Source organism: Pecten maximus, chromosome 18 (assembly GCF_902652985.1).
Source record: "Pecten maximus chromosome 18, xPecMax1.1, whole genome shotgun sequence".
NCBI lineage: Eukaryota > Metazoa > Mollusca > Bivalvia > Pectinida > Pectinidae > Pecten > Pecten maximus.
In genome coordinates, this window is record NC_047032.1 from 25,071,808 (window position 1) to 25,093,532 (window position 21,725).

Consider the following 21,725-nt stretch of genomic DNA (forward strand, 5'->3'; position numbering starts at 1 on the left):
CCTGAATTTACTCTGAACTATAACACTTGAACCAAAATAAGCCTAATGCAAGTGTCATCATCAACCCCCGCCATCACCATCCTGATGTTACCCCTCCATTACCATCCTGATGTTACCCCCCTCCATCACCAACTTGATGTTACCCCCTCCATCACCATCCTGATGTTACCCCCTCCACCACCACCCTGATGTTACCCCCTCCATCACCAACCTGATGTTACCCCCTCCATCACCATCCTGATGTTACCCCCCTCCACCACCACCCTGATGTTACCCCCTCCACCACCCTGATGTTACCCCCCTCCACCACCACCCTGATGTTACCCCCCTCCACCACCAACCTGATGTTACCCCCTCCACCACCCTGATGTTACCCCCCTCCACCACCACCCTGATGTTACCCCCCTCCACCACCACCCTGTCACCACCCTGATGTTACCCCCCTCCACCACCACCCTGATGTTACCCCCCTCCACCACCACCCTGATGTTACCCCCTCCACCATCCTGATGTTACCCCCTCCACCACCCTGATGTTACCCCCTCCATCACCACCCTGATGTTACCCCCTCCACCACCATCCTGATGTTACCCCCTCCATCACCATCCTGATGTTACCCCCTCCATCACCATCCTGATGTTACCCCCCTCCACCACCACCCTGATGTTTCCCCCTCCACCACCCTGATGTTACCCCCCTCCACCACCACCCTGATGTTACCCCCTCCACCACCCTGATGTTACCCCCTCCACCACCCTGATGTTACCCCCCTCCACCACCCTGATGTTACCCCCCTCCATCACCACCCTGATGTTACCCCCCTCCACCACCCTGATGTTACCCCCTCAACCACCCTGATGTTACCCCCTCCACCACCATCCTGATGTTACCCCCTCCACCACCCTGATGTTACCCCCTCCATCACCATCCTGATGTTACCTCCTCCATCACCATCCTGATGTTACCCCCTCCATCACCACCCTGATGTTACCCCCTCCACCACCATCCTGATGTTACCCCCCTCCACCACCACCCTGATGTTACCCCCCTCCACCACCATCCTGATGTTACCCCCTCCATCACCATCCTGATGTTACCCCTTCCACCACCACCCTGATGTTACCCCCCTCCACCACCATCCTGATGTTACCCCCCTCCATCACCATCCTGATGTTACCCCTTCCACCACCACCCTGATGTTACCCCCCCCCCCCCCCCCCCCCCCCCCCCACCATCCTGATACAGGCACAAGTTTACTTTATATCTTTCTTGCAAATATTTCAGATATATGTCGGTCGATAACGTTAGGACGCTCCTTACACGTGGAACCCTAAACTTCAACGATAACGTATCTATCTTAAAACGGAGTGCAAACGCACCTTCAATTTTGATTACGCGTTTATAAAGATAAACCAATCAGAACACAACGACAATGGGGAAAATTAAGATTTGCATATATTTCTCCGTCAGGTTATATGACGTCATAATGCAAGATAGAACACATAACGTCACGATTTGGCGTACATTTGTGAGCCGTTGATAGGGGACCGCAATGAATTCTGTGACCTGTTCAAGTCGACTCAAGTATGAGTACGTAATAGGTCAGTGCAAATAATGTTGTTTGTTAGCTGTTAGTGCCCAAATGGCAGCTCCCGCTATACGCTCCCGAGGGAGTTGAAAAAAGACATCTGTTGGTTTCTAAAGGCCAAATAACCATGGATGATCATTTGTGAACCACTTTGGGACGGCTGTGATATAGTGGTGTATATAGAACTCCAAATTATTATCATTAATACTTATATCTTATTAACAGTTTTTTTGTCGTATCGATAGATTGGGAGGCCATCCTTAAATGACCTTAGCTGTTGACAGGATATCAAGCAATTCACAACCAGTTCCTTATGACATTACTATGTCCCTTTAATATTCTAATGATTTCGTTGTCACGGTAACTGAATAGTTTCCTGGTATGTTCACGTCTAATGGGTGGGTGACTATACCGGATGTTTGATGTGTAAATACTGTAAATAAGGGCCTCGTCCCCCTGACGATTATTCTCAAGGGGGTTTTCTCCGGGCGTCCATTCACCGCGTCACCAGGTAATTTATGGAGCATCTCAGGTCGAGGTGTTACCGAGATTCGATCAGCAATTTTTACGGTCAGGAAGTGGGACGATCCGCTCAGGTGCGGCATACAGGTTATTGTGTAGAAGGTACGCCGTACGCAATCAGACACAGTGAAAAGGCATCTGTCTAAATATGTTCTCGTCGCAGCTGCATTATAAACACTTAAGATAAAGAAAAGAGATACAGTGCAACTATATAATATAAAGAATGTTTCTTACATTTTTTTATAAAATCTGAGCGTCTACCACAAACATGTTCCTGTACACGTATACCTGAGTATTAAATATACATTAGACATAATTTCACGATAACGCTTATCGCCAAGTAAGATATTTTTTCGGTTACCACATACAATGTACACACACCAAGCCGACAGTCTGCAATCATTATCGTCTCGTTTGTATCATCACATTCATTAAGGTAGCTTGTCTCGTTCATGTGTAGCTCAAACGAAGGAGAGTTCCAATTTGTTCTTTAGTAGGAAGCTGTGCCATCGGTCACGGTATTTATTATTTAATTAAGTAATTTTTTTCTGTGTCATTATTTGGAGACACTTTAAAACATCATAACTTTTATTCGAATTTTCCCCTGCCACAGCTCATTGCAGATTTAGAATGCAAAAGTTTTTTAAAGTTCGTTTATTAAAAAAGGACTGACCAAGTGGTCTTATGCTGCTTTCGGAGGATGCTTGAACATGCTATCAACTGTGTTAACGCAGGTTCGTCAAGATTTATACGTGAACTGCCATTCTTATATTCAAATAACAAATAAGGATTTGTACGTCTAAAGGGGAGCTAACTCTGAAAATACCGTGATTCTGATTAAGAGAACAGAAATCAACTCCGTTCGGCAGAATGTGTAACCACTATCATAAGTATAAACAGATTTACTTATTCTCAAATACTTATATACCTGAAATCAAACACTGGCGGGACGCTCTACTTTCGTAGAATAACTGTCGCCATGATCGATTAGAGCGGGTTTTATGTTTTTTTCTCCACAATCATTGTAGCTAATTTGATTAATGTACGCGTACGTGCGTGAGAAGACATGTGAATTAATGAAGTTTATATGAATCGTTGGTACATGCACGCAATTGGGGCATGCACAAATAAACGTATACAGGATCTGGAACAAGAAAGGACTGCCGTGAATCACTGTATAGTACTGAATACTATACGAGGGGAAGATCTTCCCCATAATCTTCCCCAGAATGCAATGCGGTCCCGTCCATTGCGCAAGGAACCCTGGGAGAGACACGGTTCTACCAATCACAGACACTCGGTACCGATGCCATGTAGCACTCACTTCTAGTTTATCTCCTACGTGACTCCTATTACTATGTTCCGTCTCATTGACTGTATAATCAGAGTGAGGTTCTGTCGGCGTGAGGGAAAAGCCGTCTGTTTTGGAACCGTCTGACGGTTACTACAAAATGTAGTTCTAAAAGTGCGTTATTCTTAGGGATGGGTGTCTTATTTGGTATGACAAAAGGCACTCATGTATAAACATGATAAATAAAAGCACGAGCGAGTAACCTCCCCTTACCAAATAATATCCCCTCCGTTATATAAACACGAACGAGTAACCCCCCCCCCCCCTTACCAAATGATATCCCCTCCGTTATATAAACACGAACGAGTAACCCCCCCCCCCCCCCCCTCCCTTACCAAATGATATCCCCTCCGTTATATAAACACGAACGAGTGGCCTCTCCTTAACAAATAATACCCCCTCCATTATATAAACACGAACGAGTGACCGCCCCTTACCAAATAATATCCCCTCCAGTATATAAACACGAGTGAGTGACCTCCCCTTACCAAATAATGTCCCTTCCATTATATAAACACGAGCGAGTGACCTCCCTCCCCTTACCAAATAATATCCCCTCCATTATATAAACACGAGCGAGTGACATCCCCTTACCAAATAATATCCCCTCCATTATATAAACACGAGCGAGTGACCTCCCCTTACCAAATAATATCCCCTCCATTATATAAACACGAACGAGTGACCGCCCCTTACCAAATAATATCCCCTCCAGAATATAAACACGAGTGAGTGACCTCCCCTTACCAAATAATGTCCCTTCCATTATATAAACACGAGCGAGTGACCTCCCTCCCCTTACCAAATAATATCCCCTCCATTATATAAACACGAGCGAGTGACCTCCCCTTACCAAATAATATCCCCTCCATTATATAAACACGAACGAATGACCTCCCCTTACCAAATAATATCTCCCTTCATTATATAAACACGCCCCTATGGGGTAGAGATTCAAAATTGTACAAAAAGTGGTCAATTTGGCTAAACTGACATAAACGACTTCTCTGAAACTAAACAATGGATATCGCGTATATTTGACTAGATATGCCTATCTGGTAGGGATTCAAAATTGAACCAATGGTAGAACCCATAACTATACATGTATATACAATGTAGCATTGTTATACATAAACAAATAAAGCTATTAACAAATTGAACATGAACATATTTTGACGTTTCGTCAAATCCAACCAGGTGAGCGATACAGGGCCTCTAGGCCTCTTGTTTATGTTTAAGAGGTAGTCGATTTACGACACTATTTGTTGCTTGTTTGTGGAATCCATATGGTAACGCAGTGAAAACAATCTAACATTCTAAGCTGTAAAATGGCACCTGTACTTGGAATGTTCATCGAAACATAGTTGTATAGGATTTCAAAATAGTGTCCACATTCAAGAGATCAAAACATATCCATTTACGGCTACCAGGAAATTATTTACTAAACAGCAAGTCGCATAGACTCGAGTGTTCACACTCTCGAAAATCACAGGGAAGTCATAAAGCCATCACAAATAGTTAGCTGTTTTACTCGCCGGGACTTAGCACGAAATCTCAATCCAAGATCTATAATGTTATATATAACTTTGTACTAGATAGACACATTATATTATAATGCAATATTGTTAGTTATAGTTTTACTATATATATATATAGTTATATCCTTATAAATGTTTCGTGTTCTGTGTCATGTGATCTTATATCTGTGTCGTGTGATCTTATATCTGTGTCATGTGATCTTATATCTGTGTCATGTGATCTGATATCAGTATCATGTGATCTTATATCTGTCATGTGATCTTATATGTGTGTCATGTGATCCTATGTCTGTATCGTGTGATCCTATGTCTGTGTCATGTGATCCTATGTCTGTGTCATGTGATCCTATGTCTGTGTCATCGGCCATTATATGGTCGGGAGTATATACAATGTACTAGCAGTGTTACCTTTTCCGTCATTGCATCATAAAATCGTTTCAATTGTTTATCTATTTAATTATTGATTTTTTTTTATTTCAATTTTATTAAAATGAATTGTTTAATGCACATCCAACGAACATTGTTAGTATCTAGTACCACTGGGGTCTGAAAATTTGTCATTTTTACCGAATTTTGATCTAGCCAAAAGAACGCCTGGATTGTGCTTTATACAATTGGAAAGGTTCAAATACACGTAGAGTGAAACACATTATCAGGCTCCTGTGTCTAATACCTAAGAACTGGAACATAACTTTGCCACTACTACCTAGACCCTATATATGATATAATAGTTGACATACACGGACCCCTAGACCCTATATATGATATAATAGTTGACATACACGGACCCCTAGACCCTATATATGATATAATAGTTGACATACACGGACCCCTAGACCCTATATATGATATAATAGTTGACATACACGGACCCCTAGACCCTATATATGATATAATAGTTGACATACACGGACCCCTAGACCCTATATATGATATAATAGTTGACATACACGGACCCCTAGACCCTATATATGATATAATAGTTGACATACACGGACCCCTAGACCCTATATATGATATAATAGTTGACATACACGGACCCCTAGACCCTATGTATGATATAATAGTTGACATACACGGACTCCTAGACCCTATATATGATATAATAGTTGACATACACGGACTCCTAGACCCTATGTATGATATAATAGTTGACATACACGGACCCCTAGACCCTATATATGATATAATAGTTGACATACACGGACCCCTAGACCCTATGTATGATATAATAGTTGACATACACGGACTCCTAGACCCTATGTATGATATTATAGTTGACATACACGGACCCCTAGACTCTATATATGATATAATAGTTGACATACACGGACCCCTAGACCCTATATATGATATAATAGTTGACATACACGGACCCCTAGACCCTATATATGATATAATAGTTGACATACACGGACCCCTAGACCCTATATATGATATAATAGTTGACATACACGGACTCCTAGACCCTATATGATATAATAGTTGACATACACGGACCCCTAGACCCTATGTATGATATAATAGTTGACATACACGGACCCCTAGACCCTATATATGATATAATAGTTGACATACACGGACCCCTAGACCATATATGATATAATAGTTGACATACACGGACCCCTAGACCCTATATATGATATAATAGTTGACATACACGGACCCCTAGACCCTATATGATATAATAGTTGACATACACGGACCCCTAGACCATATATGATATAATAGTTGACATACATGGACCCCTAGACCCTATATATGATATAATAGTTGACATACACGGACCCCTAGACCCTATATATGATATAATAGTTGACATACACGGACCCCTAGACCCTATATGATATAATAGTTGACATACACGGACCCCTAGACCCTATATATGATATAATAGTTGACATACACGGACTCCTAGACCCTATATGATATAATAGTTGACATACACGGACTCCTAGACCCTATATGATATAATAGTTGATATACACGGACCCCTAGACCCTATATGATATAATAGTTGACATACACGGACCCCTATACCCTATATATGATATAATAGTTGACATACACGGACCCCTAGACCCTATATATGATATAATAGTTCACATACACGGACCCCTAGACCCTATATATGATATAATAGTTGACATACACGGACCCCTAGACCCTATATATGATATAATAGTTGACATACACGGACCCCTAGACCCTATATGATATAATAGTTGACATACACGGACCCCTAGACCCTATGTATGATATAATAGTTGACATACACGGACCCCTAGACCCTATATATGATATAATAGTTGACATACACGGACCCCTAGACCCTATATATGATATAATAGTTGACATACACGGACCCCTAGACCCTATATGATATAATAGTTGACATACACGGACCCCTAGACCCTATATATGATATAATAGTTGACATACACGGACCCCTAGACCCTATATATGATATAATAGTTGACATACACGGACTCCTAGACCCTATATATGATATAATAGTTGACATACACGGACCCCTAGACCCTATATATGATATAATAGTTGACATACACGGACCCCTAGACCCTATATATGATATAATAGTTGACATACACGGACCCCTAGACCCTATATATGATATAATAGTTGACATACACGGACCCCTAGACCCTATATATGATATAATAGTTGACATACACGGACCCCTAGACCCTATATATGATATAATAGTTGACATACACGGACCCCTAGACCCTATATATGATATAATAGTTGACATACACGGACCCCTAGACCCTATGTATGATATAATAGTTGACATACACGGACCCCTAGACCCTATATGATATACTAGTTGACATACACGGACCCCTAGACCCTATATGATATAATAGTTGACATACACGGACCCCTAGACCCTATGTATGATATAATAGTTGACATACACGGACCCCTAGACCCTATATATGATATAATAGTTGACATACACGGACCCCTAGACCCTATATATGATATAATAGTTGACATACACGGACCCCTAGACCCTATATGATATAATAGTTGACATACACGGACCCCTAGACCCTATATATGATATAATAGTTGACATACACGGACCCCTAGACCCTATATATGATATAATAGTTGACATACACGGACTCCTAGACCCTATATGATATAATAGTTGACATACACGGACTCCTAGACCCTATATGATATAATAGTTGATATACACGGACCCCTAGACCCTATATGATATAATAGTTGACATACACGGACCCCTAGACCCTATATATGATATAATAGTTGACATACACGGACCCCTAGACCCTATATATGATATAATAGTTCACATACACGGACCCCTAGACCCTATATATGATATAATAGTTGACATACACGGACCCCTAGACCCTATATATGATATAATAGTTGACATACACGGACCCCTAGACCCTATATGATATAATAGTTGACATACACGGACCCCTAGACCCTATGTATGATATAATAGTTGACATACACGGACCCCTAGACCCTATATATGATATAATAGTTGACATACACGGACCCCTAGACCCTATATATGATATAATAGTTGACATACACGGACCCCTAGACCCTATATATGATATAATAGTTGACATACACGGACCCCTAGACCCTATATATGATATAATAGTTGACATACACGGACCCCTAGACCCTATGTATGATATAATAGTTGACATACACGGACCCCTAGACCCTATATGATATAATAGTTGACATACACGGACCCCTAGACCCTATATGATATAATAGTTGACATACACGGACCCCTAGACCCTATATATGATATAATAGTTGACATACACGGACCCCTAGACCCTATATATGATATAATAGTTGACATACACGGACCCCTAGACCCTATGTATGATATAATAGTTGACATACACGGACCCCTAGACCCTATATATGATATAATAGTTGACATACACGGACCCCTAGACCCTATATGATATAATAGTTGACATACACGGACCCCTAGACTCTATATATGATATAATAGTTGACATACACGGACCCCTAGACCCTATATATGATATAATAGTTGACATACACGGACCCCTAGACCCTATATATGATATAATAGTTGACATACACGGACCCCTAGACCCTATATATGATATAATAGTTGACATACACGGACCCCTAGACCCTATATATGATATAATAGTTGACATACACGGACCCCTAGACCCTATATATGATATAATAGTTGACATACACGGACCCCTAGACCCTATATGTGATATAATAGTTGACATACACGGACCCCTAGACCCTATATATGATATAATAGTTGACATACACGGACCCCTAGACCCTATATGATATAATAGTTGACATACACGGACCCCTAGACCCTATATATGATATAATAGTTGACATACACGGACTCCTAGACCCTATATATGATATAATAGTTGACATACACGGACCCCTAGACCCTATATGATATAATAGTTGACATACACGGACCCCTAGACTCTATATATGATATAATAGTTGACATACACGGACCCCTAGACCCTATATATGATATAATAGGTGACATACACGGACCCCTAGACCCTATATATGATATAATAGTTGACATACACGGACCCCTAGACCCTATATATGATATAATAGTTGACATACACGGACCCCTAGACCCTATATGATATAATAGTTGACATACACGGACCCCTAGACCCTATATATGATATAATAGTTGACATACACGGACCCCTAGACCCTATATATGATATAATAGTTGACATACACGGACCCCTAGACCCTATATATGATATAATAGTTGACATACACGGACCCCTAGACCCTATATATGATATAATAGTTGACATACACGGACCCCTAGACCCTATATATGATATAATAGTTGACATACACGGACCCCTAGACCCTATATATGATATAATAGTTGACATACACGGACCCCTAGACCCTATATATGATATAATAGTTGACATACACGGACCCCTAGACCCTATATATGATATAATAGTTGACATACACGGACCCCTAGACCCTATGTATGATATAATAGTTGACATACACGGACCCCTAGACCCTATATATGATATAATAGTTGACATAGACGGACCCCTAGACCCTATATGATATAATAGTTGACATACACGGACCCCTAGACCCTATATGATATAATAGTTGACATACACGGACCCATGTTCGTTAGTCAAGGCTTCTTATAGCGTTACACTCGGACCTTGTTTTGGGTATCCGTGTCAAGTCCCTGTGGTTTCACTCTGTCAGGTGTCAGGATGATATCTTCGACCTTTCTACTTCCCAATCAGTGATTATAACAAACTGTTCGCCATCGAGGAGGAAGTAAAGGTTGTTGAGGTGAGGTATATCTTTGGACCTCAGCCCCATTCATGTCGTTCCCGCTAGCGATTTTAAATGTTGGGAGTGGTTTTGTAGACGTTATTTATTCCCCTTATTGCACTGTAATCACTGGTGGATAGCCTTGAATGTGACCGAGTTGTTGTGCACTCATTTTGGTATTGGTCATTCAAACATCCAAAAAATGTGTACGCTGACATAAGGCCACGAGTAAAACAATAATGGAATCTAAATATTATACGAGTAGAGTTTCATAATGTAACACAAGTGATATAGTACCGTACCCGACCACAGGGACTTGTCACCGACTCCTAACCAAGGGTACATGACTGTATTAATCGTAATTACATTGACCTTAGGTTAGGAATTTGGGCCGAGTACCTGTGGAAGAACGATCACCTTTTTAACGGCAGTTTGATATAAAGACATGACTAACGAGATTTTAAGACATTGAGATACCTGTCTGGATCCCTCAGCTACGATGTATACGGTCATAGACACTTCTCTAGTCTATGGGACGTGGTCGATACCATCAGTCCAAGACATTGGGACTAAAACGATGGCACAATCCTTAACCAATGATTCAAACCAAAGCCTCTAATCCAGGCCAAGTGGGCAAAGCCTCTAATCCAGGCCAATTGGGCAAAGCCACTATAATCCAGGCCAATTGGGCAAAGCCACTATAATCCAGGCCAATTGGGCAAAGCCACTATAATCCAGGCCAATTGGGCAAAGCCTCTAATCCAGGCCAATTGGGCAAAGCCACTATAACCCAGGCCAATTGGGCAAAACCACTATGATCCAGGCCAATTGGGCAAAGCCTCTAATCCAGGCCAATTGGGCAAAGCCATTTTAATCCAGGCCAATTGGGCAAAGCCACTATAATCCAGGCCAATTGGGCAAAGCCTCTAATGCAGGCCAATTGGGCAAAGCCACTTTAATCTAGGCCAATTGGGCAAAGCCACTATAATCCAGGCCAATTGGGCAAAGCCTCTAATCCAGGCCAATTGGGCAAAGCCACTTTAATCCAGGCCAATTGGGCAAAGCCTCTAATCCAGGCCAATTGGGCAAAGCCACTATAATCCAGGCCAATTGGGCAAAGCCACTTTAATCCAGGCCAATTGGGCAAAGTCTCTAATCCAGGCCAATTGGTCAAAGCCAATATAATCCAGGCCAATTGGGCAAAGCCACTATAATCCAGGCCAATTGGGCAAAGCCTCTAATCCAGGCCAACTGGGCAAAGCCACTATAATCCAGGCCAATTGGGCAAAGCCACTATAATCCAGGCCAATTGGGCAAAGCCACTTTAATCCAGACCAATTGGGCAAAGCCTCTAATCCAGGCCAATTGGGCAAAGCCACTATAATCCAGGCCAATTGGGCAAAGCCACTTTAATCCAGGCCAATTGGGCAAAGCCACTATAATCCAGGCCAATTGGGCAAAGCCTCTATAATCCAGGCCAATGCAGCAAACCAAGGACACTATAGTTCAGACCAATTATGACCACTGCAGATCCAGACCAGTTTTATCGCATGTCTGTCGGGATTCCAATCTGTATAATAGAGAGGCAGCTAAAGTATACAGGTAGTCCACAGTAGTTAATGTCAATCATTACGGTATGGTAAAGCAATAAAAATAAATATTCTATGAGTTTTTCTCGAATATGTAATTGTTCATTTCCATTGCATTCAGCTACAGAAAGCAGTCTTGTGATTGAATGACTAAAACCACTATTTCCATTGATTCACTAGTTGAACAAAATCTGCAATTTAAATTTTATTGCCCATCTTTTCTATGTGGAAACCTGCTGCACAAATCGACCAAGTAATACTCTCTGTGGGGGTCATTGCCCCTAGTACTCATTCTAAAATGTATTTTATGAAGAAAATCAATATAACATAACACAGTCATGCAGTAACGCATATTAATTAAGTAACGTCGGTTTTTTTATGATATTATTGTATTTAAATGATTCACCATTTTATCAAAACAAAATTTTACCGTAATATATCAGCTTGGTCTTGGTAATTCGGTTACGGCTAACATCAAGTCCGTCTGATATGACTTAAATTGGTGTTCCGTGTGAGGATATCTAACTTGCACGATAAAGATCCACCGGCGGTCTTTTGGTGTGATAACGCCGGCACAGAGGATAGGGTATTTTAGGCCAGTATTTAATATTTCGAAATATTTATTAGGTGTTTAGATGGACGTCAAAAACCGTGATAAACCAAATCCACAGGGTAGGGTCTCTCTTCTCCCTTCATCTTCGCTAGGGTAAGCTACTATAAAGTGCTAGATTAGGACCCATTCGAATCTTGGGAGTCGCTTTAAAAAAAATAATCACACCATCAATGAGACAGGCGACTCTCTTCCATCCCACTTTCCTTTTTCATTCTATACTGTTCCCATTCTACTCAATTTCCTATCTATTCTCGTCCGCTGAAAGACCATAAGCCGTAATAGCGGACTGAAAAAAACAACAACAAAAACGTTAAATAGATAAGTAAACATATTCTGAATAAAGTTATTTCATATTTAAAGAACTGAATAATTTTGTTTTATTTTCAAAGAGATACAGATACAAGAAAGTCACCATACATAGGGGCTAGCATTCGTCATGCTTCTTTCTTCCTATTGCAATAAATTTATTCCTGTGTGTTGTCTTAACACCGATGGGAATGGGACATTAAGGCGTTTGCAAAGCTAAAATTGTCTATCTATGTATTTTTCAATGTCTTCATTTACATTTCGTTTCGTTTCGTTTGATTTCGTTTCGTTTCTTTTGATTTCGTTTCGCACTTTACAGGTACCCGATTAGAATTAGTCGAGAACGAAACATCGTCTCGGCTGACCTTAATATCGTCTTAAGGGCAGGTTTCGGCTATGCGGTTACATAATTGTTACACGCGTTGTATAAGATTTAATACATGATACATTTACTCTGCTGAGACGCATACCCATCTCATTCTCGGCTCCTCGGGTGGATGTTACCTTAAAAACGAGTAAATTATTGTATTACAATCGCATGCAGTCCGAAATTAATATTTAAATTTCGTGGATATAATTTACGAAATAATATTTCGGACTGCATCGGGTGTTAACGCCGTTACTAGCTGTGTTGTCGTCACTTCCGTAAAGGAACACTGAATGGTTGTTGTAATCGTAGCTTAATTTGAGTTCGGATATAAATTTCCGAGCAATGCGTGCACAAACAGTAAATAAATGATGGCCAGCTAAGAAGAAAAACAATTTCTGAATCGATGGCACATAGGCTTGTAGCAGTCAAACAATGCATATTTCAGGGAGAACAGGGATTTCCTCGAGAGGGTAGGCGGTGACCTAGATTTTCGATCTTTTATAATTACTTGCTTACCTTTTAGTATTTATAAGGCCAAGGTACGATATTTTTTTTACAAATTAAGCATGCGATTGTAATACAATAATTTACTCGTTTATCAGGTAACATTTAATTTAAAAACACCATAATCATGTCCACAATTACCTGTGCGGGCGTCAAGCTTATCGCTATACTGCATGATTAGTGTAACTAAGGGGAGTAATTCTGATAGATCAGAATAACTCGTCTGGATGTGGATAGTTTTAATAAACAACAATAAACTTTGTCGTGGTAGCATCTAATTACTCATCATCTGAGTTAGAAATAAAAGGAATTATTTAGTCTATATAGGTATAAAAAATATCGAAATAGTTTGATTGGGCGATGTAACTATTTATTTTGAATAACCGGAAGTAAAACTTACGAGATAGTTTGATTGGGCGATGTAAATATTTATTTTGAATAAGTGGTGTAATTTAATCAGGAAATTTCGCCGTGCAGGCCAAGGAAACAAAAAATAAATATTTGCCATTTTTACAGTTTGATTGAGAATTCATCCTTATTTAATCCCACAGATTCAGGTCAGTCGGATTTGTTTTGTGTTTCATGCCGACATATTTATCAAAGAATATCGATTTGTTAAATCATACAACCAAACACGATTCCACTGTATCGAATTGAGAAGATTTAGTAAAGGGAATAATGACATGCAAAAAAATCAATCGCGTTCTCTTTGGTAATCGATCACCTGGGTCCTGTATGTGAATCACACGACAATCAGCGAGATTCGCGTGATGTTTGTTACACATTGAACACGTAAAATGTTCACTGTTTCATACCTCAAAAGAAATCGAGAGCGAAAATTGCAATTTGGACGTCAGCAAAACAAAGATTGGAATGTATATACGTTATATATTACGCAGACAAATGGACACGTGATATACAAGACGTCTGAAGATGGACTATGACGTGTGCGGGGGTACATTATATGATATGGGCCGAGTATTAATGGACATGGATATTTAAGCTATTGTTCTCGTCTACGTTGTCCGAGTCAATGTAGCATATACAATTATCGCCTTTCTCTACATTGTTTTGAAGAATAGGTTCATATCTGATAAAGTGTGGACAAATGAACATATCCCTGGCAGGTTTGACCTATATATCTGATAGGTTTATTTCCGACAACGCTCTCCTGGAAGATCAGTTTATCTAATGACCCCACACCAGGGTGGCAAAACCAAGCCCCCATAGGCTGTTCACAATCCATTTAACTGCACCAGCGATGCCGTTTAATTATGAAAATATAAAAACATTTACAAAACATTTCATCGTATATGATATAATAGCCATCACGTACAAAACTAATACCATACAAAATAAAGGGAAACTTCAAACCGTCCGTCCCGAGTTTTAATTACAACCAAAATATACACGACATGTAACCACAACCAAAATATACACAACATGTAACCACAACCAAAATATACACAACATGTAACTACAACCAAAATATACAAATGTAACCACAACCAAAATATACACAACATGTTACTACAACCAAAATATACACAACATGTTACTACAACCAAAATATACACAACATGTAACTACAACCAAAATATACAAATGTAACTACAACCAAAATATACACAACATGTAACTACAACCAAAATATACACAACATGTAACTACAACCAAAATATACACGACATGTAACCACAACCAAAATATACACAACATGTAACTACAACCAAAATATACACAACATGTAACTACAACCAAAATATACACAACATGTAACTACAACCAAAATATACAAATGTAACCACAACCAAAATATACACAACATGTAACTACAACCAAAATATACACAACATGTTACTACAACCAAAATATACAAATGTAACTACAACCAAAATATACACGACATGTAACTACAACCAAAATATACACAACATGTAACCACAACCAAAATATACACAACATGTAACTACAACCAAAATATACACAACATGTAACTACAACCAAAATATACACAACATGTAACTACAACCAAAATATACACAACATGTAACCACAACCAAAATATACACATGTGACTACAACCAAAATATACACATGTAACTACAACCAAAATATACACAACACGTAACTACAACCAAAATATACACATGTTACTACAACCAAAATATACACAACATGTAACTACAACCAAAATATACACATGTTACTACAACCAAAATATACACAACATGTAACTACAACCAAAATATACACAACATGTAACCACAACCAAAATATACACAACATGTAACTACAACCAAAATATACACAACATGTTACTACAACCAAAATATACAAATGTAACTACAACCAAAATATACACGACATGTAACTACAACCAAAATATACACAACATGTAACCACAACCAAAATATACACAACATGTAACTACAACCAAAATATACACAACATGTAACTACAACCAAAATATACACAACATGTAACTACAACAAAAATATACACAACATGTAACCACAACCAAAATATACACATGTGACTACAACCAAAATATACAAATGTAACTACAACCAAAATATACACGACATGTTACTACAACCAAAATATACACAACATGTAACTACAACAAAAATATACCAATGTAACTACAACCAAAATATACACAACACGTAACTACAACCAAAATATACCAATGTAACTACAACCAAAATATACACAACATGTAACCACAACCAAAATATACCAATGTAACTACAACCAAAATATACCAATGTAACTACAACCAAAATATACAAATGTAACTACAACCAAAATATACCAATGTAACTACAACCAAAATATACAAATGTAACTACAACCAAAATATACACAACATGTAACTACAACCAAAATATACACAACATGTAACTACAACCAAAATATACAACATGTAACTACAACAAAATATACACAACATGTAACTACAACAAAATATACACAACATGTAACCACAACCAAAATATACACATGTTACTACAACCAAAATATACACAACATGTAACTACAACCAAAATATACACAACATGTAACTACAACCAAAATATACACAACATGTAACTACAACCAAAATATACACAACATGTAACTACAACCAAAATATACACAACATGTTACTACAACCAAAATATACACGACACGTAACTACAACCAATATACACCATATGTTACCACAACCAAACTATACACATTTTACAGTATTGCATACTATGACTCTATATATGTTTGTTGATAGATCCGAATCCGTTGGTACATGCAATTAAAGATGGTATCGGTGTGGTTCGTCGACTGTGTATCGGTGTGGTTCGTCGACTGTGTATCGGTGTGTAGATCTAGTATTTCCTAACACTTCGTTAGGTCTTTGTAACATACATGTATTTATTAGAATAAAATGTAGAATTTTGTTATTCGACCTGTCATGTCAAGAATGGTGTTATATGCTACACTAAACATAGACTTTCATCCTCATTGTGTTGTGAAGATGTTAGATCTTCGTGGAGGCCATCCATTTAATTCCGTGAAGACGAGTTGGTAAGGTTATTGCCCAGAGACGGATGTAGCTCGACGTTCGATTATTAACAGGTGTTGCTATAAAATCACAAGTTATTATCTCCAGGGATGTGTTAGTCTTTGTGATCTTGTCGTCGATAATAAAATGTATTTACCTTAATATTTTTCTGCCTTTTCCCTGCGGTATCGCCATCGTCAAAGGCACCACGCTGTAGTTTGTGGCTTTGTCAATCATATTAGATAATTCTCCAAGAATCAATTTGTGAACTAAAATTGAAGGATGGTCGTATGACGTAATCGCCTTGCACCTTAGCGACTAGGGCTCGATTCCCCAAATCGGAAGTAAAACATATCCTCCAACCACCGTTTAAGTCCGTAGGGATCACCTGTCCGACGACCACACGTGTTTTCTCCCTCAAGTCCCTCGCGTGCCCTATCCGGGCAAATAGAAGTCTATACAACATGTTTTGCATTTGGATTTTGCTAACTAGGTCACTGTTTTACCGGTTTGTTAACTAAACCAGGTTACCGTTTTACCGGTTTGTTAACTAAACCAGGTTTCCATTTTACCGGTTTGTTATAACTACAGTTTAATACAATACTGTTTCACCATTTTTATTATTGGTTTAGTTTCATATTTTATCAATAAGAAGAAAATGTTATACTATTCTTTTGTAGATTTTTTCTAAAGCGTTTGACTACGTAGTAAGAGATAATTTGTGGTTGAAACTAATCAAGCTAGGAATCAGAGGCAATATGTTGGATATTGTAAAATCAATGTATAAATCTGTTAAAGCTAGAGTAAAAATAGGAAACGAAGTTTCTGAAGATTTCCAGTGTGTGACGGAGGTTAAACAAGGGGAAAGTACGTGAATGACCTTGAGGAAGAACTTATTTTGAAGGGTTACGAGGGAGTTTCAGTAGGAGTTTTGAAATTATTTATACTTTTGTATGCCGATGATATTACTCTATTAGCAACTTCCAGTAAGAGTTTGCAAAATGGTTTGAACATGTTAGATGATTACTGCAACCGATGGAAATTGAAAATTAATGTGGAGAAATCTAGAGTTATGGTATTTCGAAAAGGTGGAAGGGCCCCAGTAAATTTAAGATTTTATCTGGGAGAGAAGGTGTTGCAGATAGTTAAAAAGTTTTCCTTTTTGGGGGTTGTTTTTACACCTGGGGGATCATTTTCTGAAGCACAGTTAACTTTATCAGGTCAAGGTTCAAAATCTATGTTCCAGCTTGAAAAGTATTTACAAAAGTTTGTTAAGTTATCACCAAAACACGTGTATGATTTATTTCTTTAATTAGTTAGTCCTGTTTTAAATTATGTTTGTGAGGTTTGGGACTTTCATTCTGCAAATGCTATTGAAGAACTTCATTGGAAATTTTGTAAGCGTCTGTTAGGAGTTAAATCTTCTACTCAAAGTACTTTTGTTGATGGGGAACTTGGTTGTTTGCCCCTGAAATTTAGTAAATATAAGAGAGAAAAAAATATTAAATATTGGTTAAAAATTGTTCACAATCAAACGAATGTAAATGAGATATATAGTGGATTATATTCTCAAGCTGAAACTTCTAGAACCACAAATTGGGCAAAACTAGTTAAAGTGTTGTTGTGTACTCATGGCTTTGGTTATGTTTGGCTGGATCAGGGAGTTGGAGATGTCAGTGTTTTTTTTTTAATTTATTCCAAACAATAGTTCGGGACATGTTCATCCAGGATTGGCAGACGGCTCTTGTTAATTCACCAAGAGCTAGATGTTATATTACTTTTTCACATGAATTCGGTTATAAGAAATATTTAGATATTGTGAATATAAGAAATTTCAGAAATCTTTAACAAAGTTCCGTGTATCACCACATACATTAAACATAGAAGCGGGAAGGTGGAATCGTCCAAACCCAATTCCTTCAGAAAATCGATATTGTAGTGTGTGTACTACTATAATTGAAAATGAATATCACTTTGTTTTGGAATGCCCATTATACACAGAGATAAGATCAAAGTTCTTGAGAAGGAAATACTATGTTAGACCAAATGTATTTAAGTTTATTGATCTCATGTCGTCAGAGGACACAAACATTGTTCAGAATTTGGCTAAATATATTTACAAAGCTAATGAAATAAGAAATGAAAGATTATTTAACTGATTTTTTTTGTAATGTTCGAGTACCCTTCGATTACTGTTCCTTATTGTACTTATTAAAATGTTGCTACTCAATTGTACATCAAGTTTCCACCGTAGACTGTAATTGTTTTGTATTTGTTCAAAGGCAATATTGCCTAATGCAAAATAAAGACATATACATGTCATTATGTCACCTGAGACAAAGTCTCAAGTGACCCTATTCTACTCGACCTGTTGTCCATCGTCGTCCGTCGTATGTTCGTAAACAATTTACATTTTCGACTTTTTCTCAATAAGCAGGAGGCCTAGAGATCTGATACTGAGCCTATAGCATGCTGGGGTGAAGGACTATCAAGATAGTTCAAATGAATGACCTAGACTTTCATTCAGGGTCACAGGGGACAAATATGCTAAAACCTTTAAACGGCTTCTCATTAAGCTATATGTATGCCCAAAGACCATGATATTGAGCATGCTGGTGAAAAGGACTATCAAGATTGTTGGAATGAATTATCTTGACTTTCACTCAAAGTCACAAGAGTCAAACATGCTAAAATCATTAAATGACATTTTCTCATTAAGCAAGAGATCATAGAGACCTGCAACTTGCTGTGGTGACGGACTGTCAATATTGTACTTATGAATGACATTGACCTTCATCCAAGGTCACATAGATCAATATGCTATAATCTATAAACGAATTTTTCTCTTTTAACAAGAGGTCCAGAGACCTGGTGTTGGGCCTATGGAAAGCTGTGATGAAGGGCTATGATGATTATTAAATAGATAACCACAACTTTCAATCAAGTCACATGAGTCAAACATGCTGAAATATTTGAATAATATTTTCTCATTAAGCAAGAGCCCGTGGTACCTGATATTTGTCCTGTTTAATGCTGGGGTGAAGGGCTATCATGATTGACCAAATGAATTATCTTGACCTTCATTCAAGGTCACATGGGTCAGATATGTTAAAATCTTTTAATGACTTCTTTTCACTAAGCAGAGACCTGATATTGGGCCGTTAGCATGCTGGAGTATGCTATCGGATTTTTTTAATGAATGACCTTGGCATTCATTCAAGATTTCAGGGGTAAAATATGCTAAAAAAAAAAAAAGTAACACCTTACTCTCACTAAGCAAGAGGCCCAGCGACCTCATATTGGACCTTTAGTATACTGGGGTGAACAACGAAACCTCAGATTCAATCTTAACAGGAATAAAATCTGCCAGTATATATCAAAACTCAGAGGACCGTTCAGGCCCATGGGCCTCTTGTTATTCAGGAACACAGTTTTGTTCTGATTCACCAATGCTTCACATTAATTCCATACTAATTAAAATGGTATTCCTTAAAGGTGATTGATATGTCTCTCTGACTCCAGTCACACGTAGACAGGTGATTGATATGTCTCTCTGACTCCAGTCACACGTAGACAGCTGGACCGCCTACGTACAGTAAATATATATATAGAATAAAGTTAAAGTGTCCATGTGACGGTAAATAATAATAAAATAAAAAGTCAAACACAGATCTGCTGTCTCCCTGAAGAGCGGCACAATGTAGCCACGAAAGTACAAGGGAGACAGCAGATCTGTTTGGCTTTTTATGTTATATATATATATATAGCTTCCAAGGCAGTGAAGACAAAATGGTCGACCATGTTACTTCTCACACTTGCTTCATGTCAGCTAGACCGCTCACGAAATACAAAATGGTACAAATTATGCAACGGACATAAATAAACGCAAACAAATCCCAGTGGCAACAATGCGCCATTTTGTGGAAGAATTGCCAGGAGAGAGCGAGAATAACGCGCCATTTCTGCTCCCAAGAATCAATACAATAACCATATAAATGTTAGAAATATTTACGGAATGTCTGTGTTGAAAAAAGACGTTCTAAATCATGAACTCGACACTTTTATTGTCACGGCATTAATTTGTTTCAGGGTCCTGGGTGTATACTCGCGTTGTATTGGATTGGACTCGTTTTGTTGAAGAGCATTGATTAGATGCATTCTACTCTTCACATCATTTACAGCACACGGCCAATGTAGTGTTAGAACACGGCGTCGAGGTGTCCGCTTACAATAAACATATGTTTTGTTGTGGTAACTCGTGTTTACATGGTCTTTGTTACCGTGCGTCACGAGCTACTGCTGGAACTTCCACGCTTATATACCCTAACATATATTATTTATTGTCCCTATATATAAAGCGATAAAATATATATGAAGTTCTGTGAAGTTCTTTAGATATGCTGTTT

General features: G+C 38.6%; 1 protein-coding gene across 1 annotated transcript in view; it reads left to right on the forward strand.

Annotated features, from left to right (window-relative positions):
* Positions 1-21,725, forward strand: part of LOC117316441 (solute carrier organic anion transporter family member 4A1-like) — an 88,277-nt gene that overhangs the window by 4,397 nt on the left and 62,155 nt on the right. The gene's annotated exons all lie outside the window — the stretch shown is intronic.